This window comes from Phyllobates terribilis, unplaced genomic scaffold (genome assembly GCF_046119375.1).
Source record: "Phyllobates terribilis strain yellow unplaced genomic scaffold, ASM4611937v1 Scaffold_1__5_contigs__length_1240528914, whole genome shotgun sequence".
Lineage (NCBI taxonomy): Eukaryota > Metazoa > Chordata > Amphibia > Anura > Dendrobatidae > Phyllobates > Phyllobates terribilis.
Window position 1 is genome coordinate 629,983,135 of NW_027362761.1, and position 14,768 is coordinate 629,997,902.

At 45.0% G+C, this 14,768-nt stretch overlaps 1 long non-coding RNA gene across 1 annotated transcript in view; it reads left to right on the forward strand.

Moving 5' to 3' along the window:
• The window catches only part of LOC141169999 (uncharacterized), a 29,983-nt gene extending 20,039 nt beyond the window's left edge, over window positions 1-9,944 (forward strand). The window contains exon 3 of the long non-coding RNA XR_012252306.1: window positions 9,850-9,944. This is a non-coding gene — a long non-coding RNA (uncharacterized lncRNA). The remainder of the gene's footprint in view (window positions 1-9,849) is intronic.
• Window positions 9,945-14,768: the final 4,824 nt, after the last annotated feature.

The following is a 14,768-nucleotide window of genomic DNA, read 5'->3' on the forward strand; positions in this document are numbered from 1 at the left end:
CGGAGTGGCCACCTGTACTCTTTATTCTGGCCTAGTCAGAGGGATTCCTGCTGCAAGAGGGGTGACTGGCCCCCGATATCTGACTTTGTTACTTCACGTCTCAGTCAGAAAAGCCCGGAGGCTTAGTGGATCCCAGGGGGGATACGGACGGAGTGGCTTACGCCACCTGTATCTCTTACACTGCGTTTATCCAGTGGGACCCGGCCTTACACCTCGTTCTAACCACACACAGTCAGGAGAAGATTTAGTGGGAGAACTTACCAAGGAGAGGAACACACACCAGAGGGGTCTCGACAGGTGCTCCTGATCTACCTGGAAAGTGCTGGACCCACCATCCCGGTGGTCGCAGTACGCCGTGAGTAGCAGAGGGAAGCTTTTGCGGCTGAAGTTCATCTGAAAGTGAGTAAAAGCCCTGGATGACTTCACACACCGCCTCAGCCTGTTATTTCCTGCGCGGCACTGCACCCACCATTCCTTCTCACACTGCCCTGAGGCCTGCTCCGCCTGTGGGGAGCTGTCCCATCTTAGCAGCCCGTAACACCAGCCTCAGTGGACTGTAGCAGCGCTGGTGTCCATCACCGGAAACCGCAGGTGGCGTAGTCGAAATATCACTCTTACTTGAAAGGCCAATATTTTTATGTGACGGCCCTGGGCACGGAACGGTCCAGGCCACGACTGCCTCCCCCGCTACCCCTACACTGACCCGGCTCCGAGTAAACCCATATCCCAGGGAGGGCTGGAGCGTCGCAGATGCTCGGCGCTCGCCGAGTATTTCCGGGGGTTGCTTGGCGGGAACTCGGGTCTCCTCCCTGCATGTTTGGTGCTCTTTAGAGCGCCAAGCAACATGCAGGGATGGTCTGCCACACACTGTAATGCCGCAGCCATGTTGGTTGTGGCATTACAGTGATTGGCTGGCCGCACAGCGTCATCAGGTCTATATCAGACCTGGCGCCGCCATGCTCGTCACAGTCACTCCGGAATCAGACAGTGTAGGGAGAGCTGCTGCTAAGCTAGGGAGAGATTTGCTTGTTTCTAGTTAGTGTAGGTATGCCAGACTATATTAGAGACACATATTCATCTCAACTAACAGTCCTTCTGAGGACTAATCCAGCTGCAGAGATATCAGTGCTAGGCAGGCAGGCAGAGTATATAGCAGACTGCAGTGCACATAGCAAGAGGGTCCATTCCAGTTCTGTCTGCTGCTTTTCCAGATATTTCCAGAAAATAGCCCTAGGTATCGGGTCAGGAATATATATATTTTTATTTTAATCCTGATTATATACTTAAAAAGCAATCCAGAGAACACAATTTTTTATCGTCATTTGCTTGTTGGCACTGCAGAGTACAGCCAGGTCCTTTTCATATTACAGCGCTAAAAATGCAGCTATTTAAAACTGCTTTGTCCATCACACGGATCACATATAATTGCGCTCCAATTTGAGCCATTTGTAGTGAGCGTGGAAGATATTGTCGTCCATTTTAAATGCACAAGGCACGTGGCAAGAGACGGGGAACTGGACGTGATGGTGATGGTGCATGCAGAGGCCGAGGCCGTGGGCAAGCTGAAATTGTGCCACAACAAACACCCACTGCTTCTCGCTCGACCTTCCTGTCCCAATTAATAGGGGACCATAGAACACCACTATTGAACACAGAGCAGTGTGAAAAGGTTAGTGGTTGGATAGCAGATAATGCTTCCAGTCACTTAGCCACCACCACCACCACCACCCTGTCTTCCACACAGGTCAAGTCTCAGTAGCCGTGAGTCTGGACTGCATATTCCTCACCCTGATCCTCCCCTTCCTCCCACCATGCCGAGTGCCCAGAGACAACTGATCCCACACTTGGACACTCCGAAGAGCTGTTCACTTTTCCATTTATAGATTCGGGCCTCTTGCCTGGTCCACTTGAAGCGGGGCAAGAGAAGATCGCATTTAGCAATGCCCAAATATTTGAGCAGCCACGGTGATACGAAGGCGATGGTGGGAAAGTGTCACGAGAGGTGGACTATGAGACACAATTGCCAGAAAGTCAGGAGGAGGACCATTGTGCGGAGGTGGAAGACGAGGTGGTGGATGATATAGTAACTAACCCAACCTGGCAGGAGGACATGCAGAATGAGGACAGCAGCACACAGGGGGAGGAAGGAAGAGCACCCCAACAGGCATGAAGATGCACTGTGGTGGTCGCAAACAGAAGGCGAGAAAGAGTTCCCAGTAACACCAACTCGACGGACGTTGCCAGTGCAACTGTTAGGTCTTCTCGAGTCTAATTGATTTTTAAAGACTCTGCCGATAACCCCAAAAAGGCCATTTACACCACCTGCCAGGCCAGCATTAGGCCAGAATGATTAGGCACATGGCAGCAAAGCACCCGACTTTGTGGGCCGAACCCCAGGGTCCAGGAACAGTGTCTGCAGGTGACACCACTGCTTCTTCCGCTGTTTTGTGTGCAAGCCAATCCCCTGTCCATAGTGCATGCGAAGATGCCTCCTGCCCTGCACCTGTCGTTGCACAATCTCAAATAGCATCATCAGCAAGCACGTCCTTGTCCCAGCGCAGCATTCAGTTGTCCATACCCCAGTCCTTGGAACTCAAGCGCAAATACGCAGACAACGCCCCATAGGCCACACTACTAAATTTCCACATTTTGCGACTGCTTGCGCTCGAAATGTTGCCTTCTAGGCTCGTGGAGACGGAAGCTTTCCGCGACCTGATGGCAGCGACCATCCCTCGGTACTCGGTCCCCAGCCGCCACTATTTCTCCTGATGTGCCGTCCCTGCATTACACAACCACGTGTCCCACAACATTAGCCATGCCCTCAACAATGCAGTTACAGGGAAAGTCCACCTAACCAGGGACACGTGTACAAGTGTTTGTGGTTAGGGACGGTACATCTCGCTGACGGCACACTGGGTTAACATAGTGGAAGCCCAGTCGGACCTTGGGACGGAACACATCCTCCCGATGCCGAGGATTGCAGGCCCTAGGTCAATCAGGGTTGCCCCCCACAGTCTACAGCTCCTGCACCTCATCCTTCTCCTCCTTTTCAGCCTCAATCTCCGAAATGACCATGTAGCACCCTGAGGATTCGGCTGCTACAGGGGTATTGCACCTCAACCCAGAGGTGTGATATTCCACTCCCGGGTAAGGATGGAGTGTGGAGCTGAGCTCGGTTAGCTGCATGCACTACACACATCCCATTTCCGGAGGGCAGACCAACGGTACTCCCACTTAGAAATGTGCAGGTACGATCGAGTCTGTCCTTGGCTGGAGTGGGAGGGGGGTGGAATATCCCAGTAGTGTAGGGGCAGATAGGGGGAGCAGTCTGGGTAGTGCTAGGAGCTCATTGGGTGCTGGTCACCTGAGCTCACACATAGAGGGAGTATATAAGGTGGGAACCATCTTAGAACAGGGTCTTTGTAGAGGGTCTGACAGGCAGACAGTCACCAGCCAGCCTGTTGTGGAGGAAAGAAGCAGAAGAGCAGAGCAGCCCCAGGCCCAGAGAGAGAGAGAGGAGAACGAAGGACCCAGAGGGGGAGAAAGAAAGAACTCTGAGAACCCAAATCAGACCAGAGGGTGAAGAGTTGGCAACAGGGTACCGGATCCCAAGCTGGTGGAGGCTACAGCACACCTCAGCCAGAGACCGGAGGTCGTGGGCAGCATCTGCCACGACCACCCACTAAATCCACCCGGAAGGCAGACCACGAGTAGGGTCAGGGAACCCAGTGACAAGGGTTCACCAACAAGAGGCCCGAGGGAGCCGGACATAGGTGGATCCCTGGTGGGGACGGCCAGAGACGAGGACAGGACAGAAAGGGAGCTCAGAACCACGCTCCAGAACTACTTGGGGGTTGGCCGAGTCCAGGACCTGGTGGACGCAGCACGGCTCGGGTGGTCACTCAAGGCCGGAGTGACCGGAACAACAGCAGTAAGTAAAAACCCTGAACTGCAGAACCCGACTCTGTCTCTCATTACCATCCTCTCTGCACCTCTACAACCACCATCCTCTGCACCTGACCCCCTGAGGCTATACCCCTCCCGTTGGGGGTTATACTACCTAAGCTGCGCACACACCATCAGCCTCAGTGGACCCTGCTGCAGCGGCGGCCGTAGTGACCGCAATACAACGGGTGGCGTAGTCGACATAAAGAACTTTAGTAACATCAGTAAGGACTGCCACACACTGAGCTTGACGCCCTGGGCACGGACCGGGTCACCGCCACTCGGAGACTACAACCCCCATCTGATCCGGCTCCGGGTATTCCCCTAAAGAATATGGCCCAGGGGGCGCGTCAACTTCATCAGTCACAAGCTGGAAGCACTGCCTCAGCCAAGCGGGCTGTGCTGAAGCTAATATGCTTAGGTGGCAAACCGCACAATGCTGAAAAGTTGTGGACAGCTCTGAAAAAGCAAGCAGATCTGTGTCTGACACTACTGAACCTACAGTCAGGCATGGTCATGTGTGACAATGGCCGGAACCTGGTGGCGGCTCTGAGGTGAGGCGAGCTCACACATGTACCATGCCTGGCCCATGTGTTTAACCTCGTGGTTCATCGGTTTCTCAAAACCTACCCAGAGCTGCTGGATCTGCTCATCAAAGTACGCCGCCTGTGTGCCCATTTTAGAAAGTAAGGTACAGCTTCCGCTGCCCTTGCCGTGCTTCAGCAGCGTTTGCAGCTTCCGGCTCATCGACTGGTGTGTGATGTCTCCACGCGTTGGAACTCTACACTGCAGATGTTGGAAAGAATTTGTTAGCAGAAGAGGGCAGTTGTTCACTACCAGCATCAACAAGGCTGTATTCAGTTCAGACTCCACACAAGACCTCAGGGGTGGACATGGATAGCAGACATCTGTACCATCCTCCAAAATTTTGAGGATTCCACCAAGATGGTGAGCGGTGATGACGCCATAATTAGCGTCACCATCCCGCTTCTCTGTCTGCTGAAACGCTCTCTGCTCAGAAGCAAAGAGGATGCATTGCAGGCGGAGCACAATGAGATGGAGCAAGGAACCATACAGGATGATTACACACAGTCCAGCCTCATCTCATCCCAACGGGGATTGGGTGACAATGAGCAAGAGAAGGAGGAGGAAGAACAGGAGCTAGTTTCTTGCGCTATAGACGGTACTACCTGCACAACTGTCATACCGTCAGTTCAGCGTGGATGTCCTGAGGACAGGGAAGAGGAGGAGGAGAGCATGATCAGTCATCCTCTTGGTGAGGACACGGAAGTCTTGCCGGTTAGCAGTCTGGCACGCATGGCTGAGTTTGTGTTACGCTGCCTTTCCCGTGACCCTTGCGTTCTCCAAATTTTGGGTGACAGTCATTACTGGTTGATGACACTTCTAGACCCACGCTACAAGGAAAACATTATATCTCTTATTCCTGAGGCGGACAGGTCTACAAAAATGGGGCAGTACCAGAAGGCCCTTGTTGTGGAACTATTAAAAAAATTCCCTTTTGAAAACGCTGGCAGCAGAGGTCACAGTTCATTGGACAACCAAGGAGTACAGCCGAGAGAGACACAACTCCAATCCAGCAGAGGCAGGGGAACACTGTCAAAGTTCTGGGAGAGTTTTCTCAGCCCCTCCCATTGCACAGGCCCTGAGGTGCGGGTTACTCTCACAAGGAGTGCAAAGTTTGGGAAGATGCTGAGGGAGTACCTTGCCGACTGTACCAATGTCCTCCATGATTCCTCTGTGCCTTATAATTATTGGATATCCAAGCTGGACACGTGGAATGAACTGACTCTCTACGCCTTGGAGGTCCTGGCCTGCCTGGCCGCTAGCATTTTATCAGAGAGGGTTTTTAGTGCCGCTGGTGAAATTACAACTGATAAGAGCATCCACCTGTCAACTGTAAAAGCTGACAGGCTGACTCTTATAAAAATGAACAAGGGCTGGATTGGGCCAGACTTCTTAACACCACCATGATAGCAGCGTAACATAAACTTAAATCCAGTGTCTTTTTTTGGGAGGTGTATTCCCATGCATCTTTTCACAGCCACACATGGGTATACGCTTCCTGATTTTGGATATTTGCTTCTGGTCTTCAATATGTTCATTTATACCCCCCAGGGGTAAATGTTTGTCAGCCCATACGCTTAGTGCATGGGCATTACAAGTATAGGAGACCCGCTCCTTTCTAATGGGAACATTTTTTTATGAGGCCCTCCTCCACATCTTTTCCAAGGTGCATTGGAGTGCCTCCAAATTTTTGGCGCCCTTGCATTCACTGCATAGGCCAACACAATGGGAGACCCACTTCCTATTAATAGGAACATTGTTTTCAGGAGGCCCTCTAACCTCCACGTCTCTTCCAAGGGACATTGGAGTGCCTCCCAATGTTTGGCAGCCCTTGCATTCACTGCATAGGCAAACAGCATGGGAGACCCACTTTCTAATAATGGGAACATTGTTTTCAGGAGGTCCTCCTCTAAGTCTCTTCAAAGGGGTACTGGGGTGCGTCCAAATTTTCAAAGGGGTATTGGGGTGCGTCCAAATTTTGTGCAGCCCTGCCACTCACTGCATACGCAATAATAGTATAGGAGACCCACTCTTTAGTAATGGGAACAACAAAGCACAGCCGGCTGATGGCTCTCTAAGAATGGTAAGGGCCGACTGCTGGCCCTTTAAGAATAGAAAAGGCCGCCTGATAACCCTATAAAAATAGGCTTTGTGACTTTCAGAGTGCCTCCTTCATAAATGAAACAGGATGTGTCTGATGATGTGTCACACACCACATGGCCAGATAAGGTTGTAAAATATTAAAATTACATCTCCCGGTGAATGCATTTGTCACGGTTGAATGCAAAAAGGCATCAAAAACGCTGGTGTGGAGGAGTATTTTTGGTTTTGGTTATTTATTTTGCCTTATATACAAGTCATTACCCTGTAAAGGATGTTCCTTAACATATTTCCCAGGAAAATCCATTTTGGTTTCGTTTTTGTATGTTTTATTGTGAGTTCGTAAAAGTGGCGTAATACCTCTGACAACGTTGTTCACAGCAGTGACCTGGGAGTCAGAAATGCTTTCAGGGGTCTTCCCCATGCTGTTCCCATGTCATTTGAGCACTGTTCCCATCGATTTGGGCAATTTTTAGGCCTCTGCAGACCTCCGGGGGGAGCCGCCTGAAAAATGTTCGAATTTTTCATAGACTTACATTGGGCTCATTGCTCGGGTCGAGCATTCCAATTTGCTCGACTCGAGCATTTTAGTGCTCGCCCATCACTAGTACTGATGAAATGTGGAAATTATACCAAAAGCGAGGGCTTCATAAGAAATCAGGAAGTTCACAAAATAAAAAGGTGACAGTGGAAGATTCTGGATCCCCACAGCGTGGGCGTAGTTGGACACGGAGAGAGCGGGAGGGCCCACTCCCACTTCGTCCCCAGTGAAACCCACAGCGCCGGGGTTTGAGGATCTTTACGCTGAAGTAAAATTGCTGTTGCAGGAGGTCAAAACACAGCGACAGGAGTTGACTTTTTCTCCCAGAGAGGTTTCCCAGTCAGAGGGAGACACAAGTGATTGACTTCTTGGCCGAGCCCTCCACATAGATAGACGCCCTCATGTAAATTTGGTCATTAATTGGCAAAATAAGAATAGGGGCTCACAACAATAAATGTTATTAATCTTAACCAATCACAGTATATAAACTAAAGGGAAGACATTTTAAAATTATATATTTATTAAGGTATAAAGTTAAAAACATACCAAACAATTGTGCAAAAAAACAAAACAACCCTGACTCACAGGCTAACAGACTAAACATTGTATACTAATTACCAATCAAACAGAAAAAAACCCCAACCAATAACCTAGGTTATAATCATGGTTCAGCTTCCCATCTACTGTTAGTAGTTATATTGTCCGAGGTCAGCCTATACTCTCCTAGGTATACCTAAACAAGTAGTATATTGGTTAGATGATTTCAGTATGACATATCTATAACCATCCACTCAAAGGAAGATGCCTAGTACCCAATTTCAACTATAACCATCCTTTCAGATGAAAAATGCTTAATGCCCGAAAAATGCTTAATGCCCGACGCGTTTCACCACCAACTGTCGTAGCGGCTCTTCAGGGGCAACACAAGTTAACAAGCCAATATATGGTTATGTATAACACATTACAGATAACAGTTTCTGTTTACTCCACTGAGAAATCAACAAATAAATCTTCTTCTAGTGTCTCTCTTGCTGTAGCTTTTATTTAGAGATTCATCTAGTATTCCCCATGACCTATAGAGGTTGCTATTCCATCATCATTTATAAACACTCATCAGATCAGAGCCAAATACTTCTTTTGATGATATAGACCTAAGTCTGTCCCACTCCATATGCTGGAAAATATACAGCAAAGATGTGTGGGGGAAAGAACTGTGGCAAGATGTTTGGGCAATTGTGCAAAGAATTAAAGTGACTGTATTTCACGTTGACGTCCATTGTGCTTCAGATAACCTAGAAAGACTCTTCAATTCAATAGCGGATGAACATTCCAAAATATCAGTTGCTGATGCCAGTGAGGAGCCTGACTCAGCTGAAAAGCAACTTGGATTGGCTCAATGGGCACATCAGAAATGTGGGCATCTTGTAGAAAAAGCTACTTATGAATGGGCACAAACCAGAGGAGTGCCCCTCAGGTTACATGTAATTAAGGAAACAATTATGAAATGGCCAGTGTGTCAACATTCACAACAGAGACCTATTCCCCATGTGGTTAGGGGCCATATAGCCCGAGGCAAATTGGCTGGACAAATTTGGCAGGTGGATTATATTGGTCCCCTTCCACAAGATGGAGGATGTGTGTATGTATGCACGGCTGTGGATACATACTCAGGGTACATGATGGCTTGTCCGTGTAAAGCGGCCAATGCCAACAGTACGATCAAAACAATGGAAACCATAGTATTATACTACGGAATTCCGTAACAAATTCAGAGTGACAATGGTAGTCACTTCAGGAACAAGAAGGTTGCAGAATTTTGCTCAGAACATAACATTGAGTGAATCTTTCATATCCCACATTCTCCCCAAGCCGCAGGATTGGTAGAGCAGATGAATGGGTTATTCAAAGAACAATTAAAGAAATTGGGAGATGGAACTTACAAAGGGTGGAGAAAACATTTAAATGAAGCCCTTAACATTCTTAACAGGCCAATTGGAGAACAGGAAACACCATCAATGAGGATGATTACCCCCAATTTACAGATAATGCCCTTAAAAGCTTCTACCACAGAACAGACGGTTCTCTATTGGGAATTGGAGACGGGAGCACTAGGACCCTATAGGGCTACTCCACAAGCTGCAGGATTAGATCTACAATCCCATGAGGAAATCAGATTGGAACAGGAGTTATAAAGGCAATCAGAACTGCTATAGGATTACAAATGCCTCCTGAACATTTTGGTCTTATAGCTCCAAGGTCAGATTTAGCCTTAAAGGGAATTCAGGTGATGGGAGGAGTGATAGATCAGGACTATCAAAGTGAAATTAAGGTACTCCTGCTGAATAGTGGGGATAGTGACTGGTTGATTCAAAAAGGAGACAGGGTAGCTCAATTGTTGATTTTATCCATCCAGAAAATGAAGGTGATCAAGGGAACAGCCCCCACAGTAATAACTGTCAGAGGAGATAAAGATTTTGGTTCCAGTCATTCTTTAAATGATGGTGCAAAAACATGGGTAAAACAAGCTGGGGATAAAGGTCCCCCAGAGCCTGCAGAGGTGATTGCTAGAGGGGCAGGTAATGTGTTAATAGTGATGAAGCCAGGACAGGAAAAATGGGAACATATTCCAGCAGACAGGTGTTATCTCAGAGAATAATAAATCTGCTCTTTCTTTTTAGTGTCCAATTCAAATATGGAGATGGTGGCTGATCGGTGTTACAGGCATGGTCCTTTCGGTCTCTGTCTCTACCCAACCGTAGTATCAACAAAGAGAAGAAGTGCCAGTCAAAGAAAATGTGGCATTGTGTAAAATGAAACAGAACCTATGGAGTTACTTGGCACAATTGATGAACATGAGCCATTTTTGTATGACAAAAACTGCTACAGCTACCAATATACTAGAGAATTGTATGGTAGCTATACCAACTCCCTTACAACTGTGGACAAACTCAATAGGGGGGTTTGTCCAAGATGAGGAGATTGAAGGAGATGTGATCCAAAATGATACATATAACCTGTATTACGCTTGTATAAACTGTACTGGAGAGGACTTCCTTACTGAAGACATGATAACTATAAAGACTCAAAATAATGCATCTGCTGAGTTATGTTATCAAATGACTTGTAATCAAAATAAAATAGGTAAAAATAGAAGGTAACAAAAGGCACAATGAACATATCATGTGCGGTTCACGTTCAGATAAAAATTTCAAGAGAATGAGGTAGCGAAAAACATGAAGTGCAACAAAACAGTAATCTCTCTCTCACATATACAACATGTAAAATTGCCCAAGGGGTGGATGTTTTCTTGTGGGAATACAACTTTTAATTATATTTCAGCTAACATAATAGGTGGGCCATGTGTTATTTCTAGATTAGCCCTAATGATGTATCCTTTGTTTCCATCCCATAAAGCTAAACGTCCAAAGAGGGGATTTTCCTGTTTAGCTGAAGATTGTAAGTATAATGTAAAAATATTTAGATTTGAGAGTCCTCAATGGTTGATACCTTTTAATGGCTAACTGAAAAGATGGTAACAAATTGCAAGCTTTCGAGACTACTCAGGCCTCTTCATCAGGCATAGTATACCACAAAATCTGAAGAGTCACATATTTATACACAATAAGACATACAAAAAATGCAATAGGTAAGACAGGTGATGAAAAGCAGAGTTATTATGGAAGAGATAAACAGATCTGGCTATAAATATTTTAGCAGTTAATAGATAAAGAGTGTGAAGGTTTTATTGTCCTGTGATTAGGTCCAGTGTTATGATGGCCTCACAAGTCTGAGGAGCAAATTCCTTAGTTGATGTAGAATGAGAGAAATCCATGCGACACATTCATTCCTGTTCTGAAAGTGTTAAAGGTCACCATCAGTTTATATTCATGAAGGAAGCAAACAGACAACTGATGGACACGCGCTACTACAAAAAACTGGAGTCTGACCCTACACAGGACTATTACAAGGAACTAAACAAGTTGGTATCTTGTCTGCCTCACGAATCCATAAGAGCCGATGACCTGATACCAGAGAGTCCAAGAATAGGGACATTCTATATGCTCCCCAAAATCCACAAATCTGGAAATCCAGGAAGACCAGTTATTTCATGTGTGTGCACCCTTACTGAGCAAGTTTCTGGATGGGTAGAGTGTGTTCTTAAACCACTGGTAAAGAGTACACCCAGATACATTCAGGACATGACAGACCTACTGAATAAACTAGCAGCAATAGGTCCTCTACCAGAAGGAACCATCCTGACCACCATGGATGTGGAATCTTTGTATTCTAATATCCCACACAAGGATGGATTAAATGCCTGCAAAATCTTCATAGAAAATACAGGAATTGTTGCTGATTCTGTGGTCAAACTTACAGAATTCATCCTCACACACAATTACATTGAATTTGATAACAACATATATCTACAGGAAATGAAAGGCTAAAGAACCAAATCAATAAACAGGGTTGAAGTACATAAAATCCATATGGACCCATGTTATTGCATGCTGGACTTTAAGTCAGAACGGACCATCATATAAATATACTAGGAGGTCTCTGCTGAGCAGAGAAAAAAAGATGGCCACTAGAGTTCGTACAAATTCATAAAAATATCTTTATTGAAAATATAAATACCACATCAAAACAATTCGTATCTATGCACAAACAGACCACATCATGTGGACACAATGCTGGAGACCAAAACTATTGGATTACAAAGTTACACCATAAAAACCATGTGACACAGCGGCCACAATTGGTGAGCCTACGTATAGTAGATGATTAAGGGGAGGTAATGAAAAAAATATATACATTCTATCTCCAATATATAAATGTTGCATGTAAATTTGTCAATAAAATATAGAGTATTTCATCCTCCCAATTTGTTTAAATCTAATTATGACATCCAGAATACTTATAAATTATGGTTATTAAAGAACATACCCCATATTCAAATGAATGGCATTGCTCAAACATATACCTGGATAGTCACTTGGCCACCAAACGAACCGCTGTTGGCGTCACCCCGACGCACGTTTCGGTAAGAACCTTTTTCAAGGGGTATTCATGCATACTGATCACCCACCCTAATATACCCTGTGACAATTAGTGAAGTGTGCGCATGCTATACCGCCATACCGGAAGTATCCAGCGGCGCGCACAGGCCAATCACCTGACTTCCTACAGACGCATCCCAGTCACCATGGAGAGGCGTCACATGATCCACAGTCACGCGATCGGAAGTACCGCCCCCGTCGTCAGGGACGCCATCCCCGCTACATGCCTGGCCATGGAGTGACGCGGCCCCACCGCCGCAACCGTGGCACACAGTAACCTTTCCTTGCAACCAGAAATTTTTTTAAACCTGTCCGTTTATAACGACCACAGACAAGATAAAGATTCCCAATTCACATCAGGACTATAAGATCCCAGGTACGTTCAGCTGCATCACATCTAATGTAGTGTACTTAATTATATGTACCAAATGTCCAGCTGGGGGTCTGAAGAATTTCAGAATATAAACTGATGGTGACCTTTAACACTTTCAGAGCAGGAATGAATGTGTCGCATGGATTTATGTCATTCTACATCAACTAAGGAATTTGCTCCTCAGACTTGTGAGGCCATCATAACACTGGACCTAATCGCAGGACAATAAAACCTTCACACTCTTTATCTATTAACTGCTAAAATATTTATAGCCAGATCTGTTTATCTCTTCCATAATAACTCTGCTTTTCATCACCTGTCTTACCTATTGCATTTTTTTGTATGTCTTATTGTGTATAAATATGTGACTCTTCAGATTTTATGGTATACTATGCCTGATGAAGAGACCTGAGTAGTCTCGAAAGCTTGCAATTTGTTACCATCTTTTCAGTTAGCCATTAAAAGGTATCAACCACTGAAGACTCTCAAATCTAAATATTTTTTTATCTACTGGCTAACAGGGTACAAGAATATATATTTTCCCTATAAGTATAATGTAAACCTTTTAACTAAATCAGAAATTCTAGGGTTATCCCTTACGATTGTAGGATCTCCTGCCATAGTCCCATATGCTGCTATGACTGTAGGGAGATTTTCTTGTCTTGTAGCTAGATCAATAAATGCTACCAGTAGAACCTTAGAAGATATATTATTAGATTTACAAATTTACCGGAAAAGCTGTCTTACAGAATAGAGCGACTATAGATTATTTGTTATTAATTCACCACCTTGGATGTGAAGAGTTTGAAGGTATGTGTTGTTTTAACTTGTCAGATCATAGTCAGGATTTGCAATTTCAGATTGATCAGTTACATGATGAGATTGATCACATCACACAGAGTAATGGTAAATGGTGGGATTGGTTATTTTATTGGTTGCCTGATTTTGGTTATTTACGCTATATTTTAGGAATAATTTTTGCTATAATCTGTGCTTGTATCGCCTTATGCTGTTGTATACAATGTATTCCTTCTTTTATAGCAACGTGTCGTTCATCTGCTGAAGATATTCTCTTGAGATATGGTATTGTATGTAAATGATATATGGCTTCCAGATGATCAAGGGTGGTTTATAGTACTAAGGTTTTTAATGTCCATCAGGAATCCATATTGGTAGCCTGTCTTTAACCGCTTCCCGACCGCCCACTGTAGATAAACGTCCGCGCTGCCTGGGCTCTGTACAGCGCGGACGTTTAAAAACGGTGGGTGGTCTCGCAGTGCTCAGGACCCCCTGGGTCCTGCAAGCGCTGTGAGAGCGGTGCAGAGCGTTAGCTCTGACAGGGAACATCATCGGGACCTGATTAGATCAGGTCCCAGTGATGTTAACCCTTTGCTGTCTTCTATATGCTGCGATCTATGAAGTGAAGATCTCATATAATGTAATACATGTCTATTACATTACATGAGATCAGGGATCAGAAAAATAAAAATTAATGTCCCATACAGGGACTAAGTAAAAATGTTAAAAAAAATGTTTTGAAACTGTTAAAAAAAAAATACAAAATATATAAATAAAATATTAAACCGATAAATCCATATAGTTATGCAAAAATAAAAAAAGTACACATATTTGGTATTGCCGCGTCCGAAACAACCCGAGCTATAAAACTGTCACACTAATTAACTTCTTATGTGTACACCGTAATAAAAATAAATAAAAAACGGAGCAAAAAACTATGCTTTTTCCTCATATCGCCAAACAAAAAGTGGAAAAAAAATGCGATGAAAAAGCAAAATGGAAATAGAAATGGTACCGCTGAAAACGTCATCTTGTTCCGCAAAAATCAAGCCGCTATACAGCTCCATCAGCCAAAAAATAAAAAAGTTATACCTCTCAGAATAAAGCAATTCAAAAAAAATATTTTTTCTATAAAATTGTTTTATTGTGTAAAAGCGCCAAAACATAAAAAAATATACAGTAAGTGTAGTATCGCTGTAAACGTACTGACCCGAAGAATAACGCTGCCTGATCACTTTTACCACACGCAGAACGGCATAAAAAAAAACCTCAAAACAATTCCTGAATTGTTGTTTTTTGTTAATTTTACATCCCAAAAACACGGAATAGAAAGCGATCAAAAAATGTCACGTACCCACAAATGGTACCA